The sequence below is a fragment of the Chrysemys picta genome, chromosome 1 (assembly GCF_011386835.1).
Source record: "Chrysemys picta bellii isolate R12L10 chromosome 1, ASM1138683v2, whole genome shotgun sequence".
Lineage (NCBI taxonomy): Eukaryota > Metazoa > Chordata > Testudines > Emydidae > Chrysemys > Chrysemys picta.
In genome coordinates this window covers 140,258,940-140,271,626 of record NC_088791.1, presented here as the reverse complement: position 1 = coordinate 140,271,626, position 12,687 = coordinate 140,258,940, and positions in this window count along the sequence as shown.

The window sequence follows — 12,687 nt, the reverse complement described above, 5'->3', positions numbered from 1 at the left end:
CAGATTCAAGATGTGGGGAGCTTGGGTTCAAATCCCTCCTCTGTCCGATATAGAGCAAGGACTTCCTCTTCCAGGTGAGGGTACTAACCACTGGAGTCTAGGGTATTCTGTGACTGGGAGTCTCTTAATTTCTCTAGCTGAAGCTGTTCCGCTTTGTGTAACTAGTTAAATGTTAATTGGGCCATGTTTCTGGCTATGCCTACCAGATTGGTCCCCACAGGTGAAACTCCTTGTTTTAAATCCCACTCGAGCTTAGGTGTGAGTTAGGCATCAAGCAGCTTGGCAGTGTCAAGACTTAGGTGACTGTGTGCATGCCCATTGCCAGAAATTTAGGCACCTATTTAAGGGAATTTACGAAATTTAGGTGCCTACAGGGTTAGGTGGCACCTCCACAGAGGTTTTGTGAATATCAGTGATGCCTAAATGTTAGACATAGGCGCCTAAGTCCAGCTTGTGAACCTAGCCCATATTATCTTACCTAAAGCTTAGCCTTTCCTTGCAAGTTTAGGTAGTTTCCACTTGACCTAGGCACCCCAGCACTGGAGGTGGGTGATATAGTGTGCACCCCCCCACAATCTCTGCCTCTGTCACATATGGCTGTAACTGGTGCAGGACGAACAGTGCAGCCACCCAGGTCACAAAGCTGGCAGGGATCAAAAAATGGGGTGGCGCCGGATCGGGCCCAGCAGTGTCAGCCCTCCCCCCCCACTGCAGGATTGGGCCCAGTGACATCAGCCGGAGCAGAGGCTGCTCAGTCTTCCCTCCCCCCACCCACCCCCGCCCCGGATCGGGCCCAGCAACATCAGCTGGAGCCCAGGGGCTCAGGGACTCTCCTCCCTGCAGGATTGCAGGCCCAGTGACTCTGGCTGGAGCAGGATCTCTCCGTGGTGCTAGGATTATAGTGGTGGCAGCAGGCAGGCAGGGCGCTGAGTGCCTCCAGCTCCCTGCCCTGGGAAGGGGGAGAAGCCCGCAGGGAGGTGTTGACTGATGGGCTGGCGCTGCGTTCTGGGTCTGTGCCAGTCACCCTGTCACCGTGAGAGGGAGAGTAACATTGCCTCCCACCTCCAGTGGGTACCCCCACTGCAGGTACCTCTTTCAGTATCCACCAAATACCTCCTCCCAGTACATACACACTCTTCCAGCACCCCAAATACTCCCTCTAGTACCCCACAAATACTCCCTCCCAGTACACACATACCCCTCCAGCACCCCCCAAATACCTCCTCCAGCACTCTCCAACTGTAACCCCCCCATTCCTCCTCTCTCCGGCAGTGTCCTCCTCTATTTGGCAACTTGAATTGTGGTAATCCTAGGGATCACTCCATTCTCACGGCCTTGGTTTCAGGAGCTGGTGGGAGCGAGTCTGTTCTGTCAGCAGCAGCTGCCTGCCTCCAGTGCCTAGGCTGGGCACTGGGCTCGCATGGCCGAGCTCAGAGCTCAGGCTGTGTAATTGCAAGCCCAGCTGCCACGGATCAAGGGGTGGTTCCACTCTGCACGCAGGGAGTGTGGGGAGAGTGACCTAGCTGCAATGGCAGTTCCCCGGGCAGTAAGCGGAGTGTGACCAGGCTGCTGAGAGGCAGGTGCCCAAGGGAGATGAGTCATTCAGGGAGCACCTCGGGGAGTATCTCAAGGCAGCCAGGCTCCATGGGCAGGGGCCGGCTCCCGGGGGCATAGCTGGTCAATGCTGGGCTCCTTCAGGACAGAGGCAAGAGTGAGTGAGGGGTGCAGCTCAGAGCTGTGCCACCCGCCCTGCCTGGGGAGTGCCCAGCCATGCAGTGGCGGCCTGACTTGGGGAGCAGGGCAGGGAGGGCTGCCGGGCAGTCAGCCACCACTCCGCTCCCACAGCGCAGAGAGCCAGGGGCCTGAGCAGGCTGGATGGTTTCCACAAGCTCCAATCTCCCAGCTCCTTCCAGGTGGCGATGGTTTTCAAAGTGTAGGGAGCATCCCCCTAGGGATGTGCACCTCACAGTTTGAAAACCTCTCTGCTAACAGGAAGAAAGAAATCCTGGGGAAGGGGGTTGTAACTCCACTTGACCTCTACACATCACCTCTAGGGGTCACAAATATGCTTGCTCCCCCGAGTGCTAAAATGCTTAGTTACAGCTCTGCTGTCTCAGTCTAACTCTCAGGGTATGTCTACACTACGAAATTAGGTCGAATTTATAGAAGCCGGTTTTTTAAAAATCGTTTTTATACAGTCGATTGTGTGTGTCCCCACACAAAATGCTCTAAGTGCATTAAGTCGGCAGACTGCGTCCACAGTACCGAGGCTAGCGTCGACTTCTGGAGCATTGCACTATGGGTAGCTATCCCACAGTTCCTGCAGTCTCCACCGCCCATTGGAATTCTGGGTTGAGATCCCAATGCCTGATGAGGCACAAACAGTGTCGCGGGGGATTCTGGGTATATGTCATCAGAGGCGCCTAAGTCCAGCTTGTGAACCTAGCCCATATTATCTTACCTAAAGCTTAGCCTTTCCTTGCAAGTTTAGGTAGTTTCCACTTGACCTAGGCACCCCAGCACTGGAGGTGGGTGATATAGTGTGCACCCCCCCACAATCTCTGCCTCTGTCACATATGGCTGTAACTGGTGCAGGACGAACAGTGCAGCCACCCAGGTCACAAAGCTGGCAGGGATCAAAAAATGGGGTGGCGCATCCCCCTCCCCCTCCGTGAGAGCAAGGGCAGACAATCGTTTCGCGCCTTTTTTCCTGGGTTACCCATGCAGATGACATACTACGGCAAGCATGGAGCCCGCTCAGCCCAGCTCACCGTCACCGTATGTCATCTGGGTGCTGGCAGACGTGGGACTGCATTGCTACACAGCAGCAGCTAATTGCCTTTTGGCAGTAGACGGTGCAGTATGACTGGTAGCCGTCACTGGCATACTGGGTGCCGGCAGACGTGGGACTGCATTGCTATACAGCAGCAGCTCCTTGCCTTTTGGCAGCAGATGGTGCATTACGATTGGTAGCCGTCGTCATCGTACTCCTCAGTGAGTTTGGTCAGAAGCGCCTGGGCAGACATGTTTTGTCTCCTGGAGACTCAGTCCTGCCGGCAGTCCTATTGCACCGTCTTGGTGATGGTGGCTAGCAACCGTAATGCAGCATCTTCTGCCAAGCACCCAGAAGATGCCGATGGCTATCAGTCATGCTGCACCGTCTGCTGCCTGCCTAAGATGTAAAAGATTGAGTGGATCAAAACAATAAATGGACCAGATTTGTTCTGTATTCATTTGCTTCCCCCTCCCTCCGTGAAATCAACAGCCTGCTAAACCCAGGGTTTTGAGTTCAATCTTTGGGGGGGGGGGCATTCTGTGTGACAGTTGTTTGTGTTTCTCCCTGATGCACAGCCACCTTTGCTGATTTTAATTCCCTGTAAGCCATGTCGTCAGTCGCCCCTTCCTCCCTCCGTCAGACAATAGTTTCGCACCTTTTTTCAGCCCAGACGCCATAGCACTGGGATCATGGAGCCCGCTCAGATCACTGCGGCAATTATGAGCACTATGAACACCAAGCACATTATCCTGGAGTATATGCAGAGCCAGAACCTGCCAAGGCAAAACCAGGCGAGGAGGCGACTGCAGCATGGCGACGAGAGTGATGAAGAAATAGACCTGGACATAGACCTCTCACAAAGTACGGGCTCCAGCAATGTGCAAATCATGGTGTTAATGGGGCAGGTTCATGCCATGGAACGCCGATTCTGGGCCTGGGAAACAAGCACAGACTGGTGGGACCGCATCGTGTTGCAGGTGTGGGACGATTCCCAGTGGCTGCGAAACTTTCACATGCGTAAGGGCACTTTCATGGAAAGTGAAGTGGGTTGCTTTCCCCTGCCCTGAAGCGCCAGAATACCAAGATGAGAGCAGCCTTCACAGTTGAGAAGCGAGTGGCAATAGCCCTGTGGAAGCTTGCAACACCAGACAGCTACCGGTCAGTTGGGAATCAATTTGGAGTGGGCAAATCTACTGTGGGGGCTGCTGTGATCCAAGTAGCCAACGCAATCAAAGACCTGCTGGTATCAAGGGTAGTGACTCTGGGAAATGTGCAGGTCATAGTGGATGGCTTTGCTGCAATGGGATTCCCTAACTGTGGTGGGGTGATAGATGGAACCCATATCCCTGTCTTGGCACCGGAGCACCAAGCCAGCAAGTACATAAACCGAAAAGGGTACTTTTCAATGCTGCTGCAAGCACTGGTGGACCACAAGGGACGTTTCACTAACATCAACGCCAGATGGCTGGGAAAGGTACATGATGCTCGCGTCTTCAGGAACTCTGGTCTGTTTCAAAAGCTGCAGGAAGGGACTTTCTTCCCAGACCAGAAAATAACCGTTGGGGATGTTGAAATGCCTATAGTTATCCTTGGGGACCCAGCCTACCCCTTAATGCCATGGCTCATGAAGCCGTACACAGGCAGCCTGGACAGTAGTCAGAACCTGTTCAACTATAGGCTGAGCAAGTGCAGAATGGTGGTAGAATGTGCATTTGGATGTTTAAAAGCGCGCTGGCGCAGTTTACTGACTTGGATAGCCCTCAGTGAAACCGATATTCCCATTGTTATTACTGCTTGCTGTGCGCTCCACAATATCTGTGAAAGTAAGGGGGAGACATTTATGGCGGGGTGGGAGGCTGAGGCAAATTGCCTGGCCACTGATTACGCGCAGCCAGACACCAGGGCGGTTAGAAGAGTACAGCAGGGCGCGGTGCGCATCAGAGAAGCTTTGAAAACCAGTTTTCTGACTGGCCAGGCTACGGTTTGAAACTTCTGTTTGTTTCTCCTTGATGAACTCCTCCCCCGCCCCCCCGGTTCACTCTACTTCCCTGTAAGCTAACCCCCATCCCCTCCCCCCTTCGATCACCACTTGCAGAGGCAATAAAGTCATTGTTACTTCACATTCATGCATTCTTTATTAATTCATCACACAAATAGGGGGATAACTACCAAGGTAGCCCGGGGGGGGGGGGGGGGGAGGAGGGAAGCGCTGGGTGGGGTGGGGGAGGAGGGAAGGACAAGGACACACTGCACTTTAAAACTTTAACACTTATTGAAGGCCAGCCTTCTGTTGCTTGAGCAATCCTCTGGGGTGGAGTGGCTGGGTGGCCGGAGGCCCCCCCACTGCTTTCTTGGGCGTCTGGGTGAGGAGGCTATGGAACTTGGGGAGGAGGGCTGTTGGTTACACAGGGGCTGTAGCGGCGGTCTCGGCTCCTGCTGCCTTTCCTGCAGCTCAACCATACGCTGGAATATATCAGTTTGATGCTCCAGCAGCCGGAGCATCGACTCTTGCCTTCTGTCAGCAATCCGATGCCACCTATCCTCTTTAGCATGCCACTTGCTCTCTTCAGCCTGTTATTCAGCCCGCCACCTCTCCTCTCGTTCATATTGTGCTTTTCTGCACTCTGACATTATCTGCCTCCACGCATTCTGCTGTGCTCTGTCAGCGTGGGAGGACATCTGGAGCTCCGAGAACATATCTTCCCGAATCCGCCTGTTTCTCTTTCTAATCTTCACTAGCCTCTGCGAAGAAGAAACATTTGCAGCTGGTGGAGGAAAAGGGAGAGGTGGTTAAAAAGACACATTTTAGAGAACAATGGGTACACTCTTTCACGTTAAATTTTGCTGTTCACATTAACAGCACATGTGCTTTCGTTACAAGGTCGCATTTTTCCTCTTATATTGAGGGCCTGCTGGTTTGGTGTGAGAGATCACTCACACAGTGCCAGGCAACAGAATTCGGCTTGCAGGCAGCCATAGTAAGCCACAGTCTTTTGGCTTTTTTAACCTTCATAACATGTGGGAATGGTTTCAAAGAGCAGCGCCCTCATTTCCCATACCAAGCGGCCATTGGGTTGGCCATTTAAAATGGGTTTGCAATGTAAAAGGAGGGGCTGTGGTTTCCGGGTTAACATGCAGCGCAAACCCAACTAACTCCCCCTCCCCCCCACACCCAATTCTCTGGGATGATCACTTCACCCCTCCCCCCCACCGCGTGGCTAACAGTGGGGAATATTTCTGTTCAGACGAACGGGCACCTCTGAATGTCCCCTTAATAAAATCACCCCATTTCAACCAGGTGACCGTGAATGATATCACTCTCCTGAGGGTTCGGGGGTTACTGCCTCCAGGTCCAGGGTGAAAAACGTATCCTGGCTGTTGGGGAAACTGGTTTCTCCACTTCCTTGCTGGGAGCTATCTTCATTGTCTTCATCATCATATTCCTCGTCCCCCAAAACTGCTTCGGTGTTGCGTGATTCTCCATTGATGGAGTCAAAGCACAGGGTTGGGGTAGTGGTGCGGCTGCACCCCCTAGCATGGCATGCAGCTCAGCGTAGAAGTGGCATGTCTGCGACTCTGCCCCAGACCTTCCGTTTGCCTCTCTGGCTTTGTGGTAGGCTTGCCTTAGCTCCTTAATTTTCACGTGGCACTGCTGTGCATCCCTGTTATGGCCTCTGTCCTTCATGCCCTTTGAGACTTTTTCTAATGTTTTGGCATTTCGTTTATTGCAACGGAGTTCAGCTAGCACTGATTCATCTCCCCCTTTGGCGAGCAGATGCCATACCTCCCGTTCGGTCCATGCTGGAGCTCTTTTGCGATCCTGGGACTCCATCATGGTTACCTGTGCTGATGAGCTCTGCGTGGTCACCTGTGCTCTCCACGCTGGGCAAACAGGAAATGAAATTAAAAATTTCGCAGGCCTTTTCCTGTCTACCTGGCCAGTGCATCTGACTTGAGAGTGCTGTCCAGAGCGGTCACAATGACATAGCTCCCGGAGGCCAATACCGTCGAATTCCGTCCACACTGCCCCAAATCCGACCCGGAATGGCTGATTTCAGCGCTAATCCCCTCGTTGGAGGTGGAGTAAAGAAATCGGTTTAAAGGGCCCTTTAAGTCGAAAAAAAGGGCTTCGTCGTGTGGACGTGTCCAGGCTTAATTCAATTTAACGCTGCTAAATTCGACCTAAACTCGTAGTGTAGACCAGGCCTCAGTCAGTGTCTCCTCCTCACAGGCAGTCTTTTTATCCATATTATGCATCTCACCAAGGGAGTCAGAGAGACTCCCAGTAGTGGATTCACTGTGTTTTCTGTTAAACACCTGCAACTGAGTTAGAGTAATTTCTGCCTTCCTGGTGAAGTGTATACCCTCCAGGATTGAGTAAACTCATTGTTGCAATGTAGCAGACAGCAAAATAGTAACCTTATGCTGTGAGTAAGAATAAGATTATGTCATAGAGGCCACGGAAGTCACAGATTCCGTGACATTTTCTGCTTCAGTCCTGGGGTGGCGGGCCAAAGCTTTCAGCCTTCGGGAGCTCTGGAGCTCCAGGTTGCAGAGGGCCGCCTGCAGCTGCTGCGGGTGGTGGTGGGGATCCGGAGCGCCAAACCACTAGCCTTGGAACTCTCAGCCACTGTGGATGGCGGGGGCCCCACAGCCCTCAGCCACTGTGGACGGTAGGGTGACCAGATGTCCTGATTTTATAGGGACAGTCCCGATATTTGGGGCTTTTTCTTACATAGGCTCCTATTACCCCCCAACCCCGTCCCGATTTTTCACACTTGCTGTCTGGTTACCCTAGGGGGCGGCAGGGGGACTGGAGGTCCGAGCCACCCTGGGTTGCAGGGGAACTTGGAGCTCCCAGCCTAAGCCATATCTCCAGTAGAGACTGGAGTGTGGAGAGCTGAGGAGACCCACCTTGGGGGAGGAAACTGAGACAGGAAGCAGATAGAGTGCCACACTTGTCCAGTAGGGCCACTATGTGTCAGCAATGCCCCATGACTGGGTCCTTACAACTTTCTCAGCTGTGTTCACAAGAGCTTCCCCACTTAGGCCCTGTCTATGCTACAAGTATTAACCATGGTTTTTTTTTGTAACCAGGTCATGATGCTCTCCTCTAACTCAGAACAAACACAGTGTAGTTGTGTTCATACAGTAACTTTGTCACAACATGTGTGCATAATTGCCCATATCAGGATGCCTGACCTTGCTTGTATCATTGCATTCTCAGAAATTCTAGGCAGCACACTCACACTTCTTCAACAGGAGCAGAGTGCCTGAAGGACATGTCCACAGGCCAGCATCAGCAGCACTTGGGACAATGAACTGTTTGATCCACTGAAGGGAGCACTGGCTAAATATCAGCCATGGTTAGAGTTTCCTTCCTTTCTTGCAAAACAACAGTGCACACTTTGGGAGGTGAGGGCAGCCTTGTTGGCCGCCTCTCGGGCTTACCTCAAGCGGGTCCTATGGAAGGGTGCTCCCCGCCCACCCCACACTTCGAGCCCTCTGGACCTTTTCATCGGGCCCCTGTCCTGTGAGCCCCCCTAGCTGCCCCACCCATATACCTTGAGCTGGCTGCAAGACCTGCAGACGGTTCACTTTCGAACCACACTAAGGGCACATCTGTACACACTCATGGTCCATACTCTCCATTTCCTCACCTTTGTATCCCACCCTGACACTGAATGGCGGGACCTAATGCCACTTGTTGAGGGTCAGAAACCCCGGTGGGCTAACCTATATTCCACCTTGGCCCCATGGCCTGCCGGGGATATTGGTTGGTGGCTCCTTCACGGAGCCGTGAGTACGGGCGTATACCTGGCACAGTTCACCCCTGTTCCCGATGCCTGTCCCTTTTGCGGCATGAGGGAGACCCTGGTGCATGCTTATTTGAGTGTGCCAGGTTGCAGCCCCTATTCCGGCTCCTCCTGGACCTCCTTCTACGTTTTTGGCTGCACTTTCCCCCTCACCTTCTTATACATACACATCCTGTCCATGGCTCCACAGAGTCGCAGGACCTCCTTGTCAACTTCCTCTTAGCGATGGCCAAAGTGGCCATCTATAACCAGAGAGAGGATGTTGGCTGAGGGGGTTCTCTGCGACTCTGGGGTCTATTTCTGTTCCTCTCTCCGCTCAGGTATCCAGGCAGAGTTCCTCTGGGAGGTGTCCGTTGGCTCCCTTGAGACCTTTGAGGAACAGTGGGCGCTGTCCAGGGTTCCCTGCTCAGTGTCCCTTTTGGGTTCCCTACTTTTGACCCTTTGACCCTCACACCTGCCCCTATTACATTTTTCTGTTGCCCCCCGTAATTATTTGAGTCCCAGGCTCAGTGGATCCTCCCCATAGGCTAGGGGAGGGTCCTTTAGCCGTGGGCGGACTTGTGCCTTCCCACCTCCCAGAACCCAATATGAAAACAACAGTGCGCCAGACTACTTACTGAATGACAACCATGTCCCAGTTTAGCTGCAAGGGAAAAACACTGTTAGCTGCCATGGTTATTAACTAGGGTTGTCGACATTGTATTTCAAAAATAAGGGACTGTTTTCTTAGCACCCTCACCCCACCTTTTATCCTATTATTATTATTATTATAAGCAGTACTCCCCTGTATTCGCCAGAGGCATTTCTTGCTACTTTTTGCAGCACTCAGCAACAAACGATCTTGTACAGAGATGAAAAATGGATATTCCTCGTAATAAGGGACTGTTGGCAACCCTATTCATTAATGGTGTGATTGGTACAAACTATGTTTGGCACCAACTATATTCCTGACTGGCTAAAACTTGTTTAAAAGTTATAGTGTACGAGCATCCTTAAGACTTCTTTACAGCTTAGGCTTTAGGATGCCTATTTATATATTACATTAAGAATATGATTCTGTCATGGAAGTCATGGATTCTGTGACTCTCCGGGACTTCTTCTGGGACAGTGTGGAGCAGCTGTTAGCCCCAGTGTGGAGCTGCTGTTAGCAGCGGCTCCAGGGCTGAAGCAGCTGCTGGGATTGGGTCAGCCGCACTGTGGCTGGAGCAGTGGCTGTCAGCCCCTGCCGCAGGAGCAGTGGCAGGTCTAGAGCAGCAGCTGGCAGTCAGCCCCAGGGCCGCAGGAGCAATGTCTCCAAAGCCACCAGAGCAGCTGGCTGGCAGCCAGCTGCTGAGGCCACTGGAGCAGCGGTTCTCACATTGCCGGAACAATGGCCAGTGGTCAGCCCTGGGGCCGCCAAAGCAGTGGTCCCCAAGGCCGCTGGAGCATCTGGCCAACTGACTGACCCCCAGAGCAGTGGTCTCAGGCCCCCAAAGCAGCAGCGGGGCTGGAGCAGCTGCCAGCAGCACTCTGACTGTTAATCTCCACCCCATCCCCCGCCGGGTATTTTTAGTAAAAGTCAGAGACAGGTCATGGGCTTTCATGAATTTTTGTTTATTGCCTGTGACCTGTCCCTGACTTTTAGTAAAAATACCTGTGACAGAATCTTAACCTTAGCTATGAGGTACAAACATTATTTATAAAAAATAATACAGAAAACTTCCACGCCTTTTACAAATATATTGGGGGCCTGATTTGGACACACTTTCCTTGCAGATTACCTTCCTTTGTGAGCAGTCCCACTGAATACTGGGCAGTATCAGGTCCTAAAATATAAAACCCCAAACAACTTATTTTTATGAAGGCTATGGCTTGTTGGCACTTTGGAAAGGATTGAATAAGCCCAGGTAGGTTTTGATGTTAGCAAAACTTATATCTGCAATAGTTATGATAAAATGATAAAATAATTAAGGGTCAGGCCACTCCAGTGTTAGATTGCATGATTTATTGTCTATTGTATTTTAAGAAAATTTGGTGCTGGAGAGAGTGTCAATTGAGAGCTCTGGAGATTGATGTCTTCTGTTCACCACTAAATGAGTACAGTGCAACCTGTGAGACTGCAACCTTCACCCACACCCACCATCCCCTACTAATGTTCCTGAACCATAAAATGGAAGTTTATTTTCCAAAGGTCATTTAGTCTGTTGTGTCTTTGCTGAGATAAAAGAACTTATTTGTGCTAGGTGCAATTATGAGGGGGTTTATTGTTTTTGTTTTTAATGTTGCCATGTGCCCAATTAGGAACTGGTCTGGGATGCCCAATACATTTCATACCACTCTCTGAATGGCTTGTCAGATGACAACATCTACTCCAGTGGTTCCCAAACTGGGGTTTGCGAAATGTTACAGGGAGTTCTCGGGAAAAAATTCCCTCATGGCGGACAGAGCTGTCCCTAGGGGCCCCTGCCAGCATGGGGCCAGCAGCCCATAGCCCCTGGACTTCCAAGAGCTAAGCAGATCAAAGCAAGCATATCTATCACACTGAGGAGATTTAAACTTCAAGACTCCTTATAAGAAATGGAAAGGGAGGTGGATATTTTTTTGCTGTTTTTAAAATTAAATAGGCAGCTGGTATTGTTTTTAAAATTATTATATAGAACAAGTTTAAGCTTTGTTGTAACGTACATTGTTTGCCTGGACTGCTCAAGACCTGAATGCTTTTGTAGGAGGAACTCTTTGAGTTGATTTCTTAAATACCTTCATGCTGTTTCACATCTGATACTCCTTGATGAAACATAGGAGCCTTGTCTTATAACAGGCTTATTTAAGGTGATACAAGCTACGAAAGTGAGATCTTGGAAGAGTGCTGCCGTTTTCATAATGTAATAAAAATATTGTAATGATAAATAATAATTAATAATAAATAGTGTGTAATAAGCATGTCATAAAAACACATTTTATATTTCCAAGATCACTGCTTTTATAATTTCTACTCAGGTAAAGGAGAAAATCCCTGGAAATATTCATTTTTAGGAGGGGGTTTGTGAGACTTGACATTTTAGGGAAAGGGGTTCACAGGTTGTTAAAGTTTGGGAACCACTGATCTAATCACTATCAATCTAGATACAGAGTGGAACCAGTGACCTACAATTGAAAGACATCACATCCCATTCCCTAATCTAATCTAATCCCCCTCATACTGGTTTTGAACAGTTTCCTGAAACTGATCACCTATTTCAACTAAACGGTAATGTTCACGAGTCTCAGGTCTCATTCCAATTACTAGCTGACAAGCGTCCGTGTCACAAAAAAATCACTACCACAATCGGCCCTGTGGTTGGCAGTCTCAGTGGAGAGGTCACTGCCTGAAAGAGATATGGAGAACTCCGCTATCAGCCCTTGAGTACTGCATCTGGGGCAGAGATAAGGCAGCTCAACAGTGTTGTGTGTGGGAATGATAGTGAGAGTACACAAGTAGCTTGCACTGTCACTTTACTGCACTCATTCTTGTAAAGCATTAGGGGATTCGAATCTCCAATGGCTTTCAGCCTGATCCTTTTCACAAAAAAGAAATTTACTTTAAAAATGTTGATTTAGAAGTTTGTCTCTCACATATAGGGATCAGTAAAACATGGAATAATATTCTGGTAGCATACTAGAATTCTTCTCTCTGCCCCATGATAACTATCTCTGAGGCTAGGTCTACACTACCCGCCTGAATCGGCGGGTAGAAATCGATCTCTCGGGATCGAATTATGGCGTCTCGTCGGGACATGACAATCGATCCCCGAATCGATGCTCTTACTCCACCAGGGGAGGTGGGAGTAAGCGCCGTCGACGGGAAGCCGCGGAGGTCGATTTTGCCGCCGTCCTCACAGCGGGGTAAGTTGGCTCCGATACGTCGAATTCAGCTACGCGAATAGCGTAGCTGAATTTGCGTATCTTAAATCGACCCCCCCCCCCCGTAGTGAAGACCTGCCCTAAGATGCAAATGCTGAGGATGCTGACATCCATTTTTAGAGTACAGTGAGAGAGAAATCCATTCCTGAAGTCTTAAAATTTCACTTTCCCTATAGGCAGGGAGTATTTTCTTTACAGGAATTTACTGCTATTAAG